Genomic DNA, 1,609 nt, shown 5'->3' with positions numbered 1-1,609 from the left:
GAGTGGATGGAAAACGTTAAGCAGTGGCTAAACGTTTTTGGTTTGAATAGATTCTCACTGAAACCTTCGTACTCTTGGGTAGCTCAATTGGACCTGCATCAGGCCCTTAGTCTGAGGACCCAGGATTCACGACCCGGTTCTGGTGTAGACTCTTTCACTTTCCCCATAACTTCATGCATACCTACATACACAAAAGCCTACTGAAGCCAGCTTTCGTTTGGAGCACGTTACTAATCACATGCTTATTCTTTTGTTTTATTTAGCCTCTGTTGAATGTTATTTAAAATCATCATAGAAATCAGACAGTGGCATAGGTCCTATAAGTCACCCTCCAGTTGAATGTGGGCGCTAACCGGTACAAGAGCCCTGTTAGAAATGCATTCACTCTCTGCAGCAAAACCTTTGCTCTAAATCCTTTTAAATGCTCTCTTCTGTTGTACATCTAAAAGAGAGATCATTTTTATTTTATAAAAAGAGTTTAACTTTAGAACAGATGTAGATATAGAGATAAATGGAGAGGACATTACAGAGAGTTCCCCTATACCCTGCACTCAGTTTCCCATATTGTTAACAGCTTACAGTAGGATGATACATTTGCCAAGTTGATGAACTCAAATTGATACATTTTTTAAAATGGAATCTACAATCTATTCAGATTTCCTTAGTTTTGCCTAATATACTTTTTCTGTTCCAGAATATTGAACCAGAGATGCAAGAGAGGATCTAGTTTAATGATTTTTACATTGGTGAAATTTATCTCAGTGGACTTTCCCTTCCAACTTTTAGGTTTCTCAAGACCATCCAAAAATGGCACTGATATATTATGAAGAATTTCTAGGGCAAGCTGATTTTTAGTGTTAAGCAGGTGCCTTCCACATACAAGGTCTTGAGTAAAAACCCTGTAACTCCATGTGTGTTCTCTGTAACCCAATCCTTCTTGCACCTTTTCATTCATTTTTCTCATGATTTCCCCACTCATATGAAAAGAAAACCAATGATTCAGTGCATTGCCTTTGCAGCTGTTCCAGTTCTATTCCATAGACCTTGGTTTCACATAGGGTGGTTGTTTTGGTAAAAGGAAGATGGGATGGGAGAGGAAAAGTGGGGTGGGGGGGAGTCCATCCTAAATCTCCACCAAAAAAAAAAAAAAAGAGGCCCAGGGTATTTCCCTGGTGGTCCAGTGGTTAGGACTCTGCACTTTCACTGCTGAGGACACAGGGTCAATCCCTGCAATCCACACTATGAAGCCAAAAAAGAAAAGAAAAGAAAAAAAGGTTAAGAAAAAGAGGCCTACCCCAACATTAAGAGGAAGTTCACCTTCAGTACAGGGAAAAAAGATGGAAAGAAGAGGGAAAATAAAGAACCTGACAGACAGTTTTGTTGAGTCTCATAATTTTTGAGTCATGAAATAGACAGTAGATGGAGGAACAGAGATGCTTCCCACTGAAATTCCCTACCCCTCTTCCTTAATTACTTTCAGCAATGTTTTCTTGTTTTCAGTGTACAAGTCTTTCACCTCTTTGGTTAAATTTTTCCTAGGTATTTTATTTTTCCAGATGCTATTGTAAATGGAATTGTTTTTTAAATTTCCTTTTCAGATTGTTCATTG

Source organism: Lipotes vexillifer, unplaced genomic scaffold (assembly GCF_000442215.2).
Source record: "Lipotes vexillifer unplaced genomic scaffold, Lipotes_vexillifer_v1.1 scaffold657, whole genome shotgun sequence".
Classification (NCBI taxonomy): Eukaryota; Metazoa; Chordata; class Mammalia; order Artiodactyla; family Lipotidae; genus Lipotes; species Lipotes vexillifer.
This window is presented reverse-complemented; position numbering follows the sequence as displayed.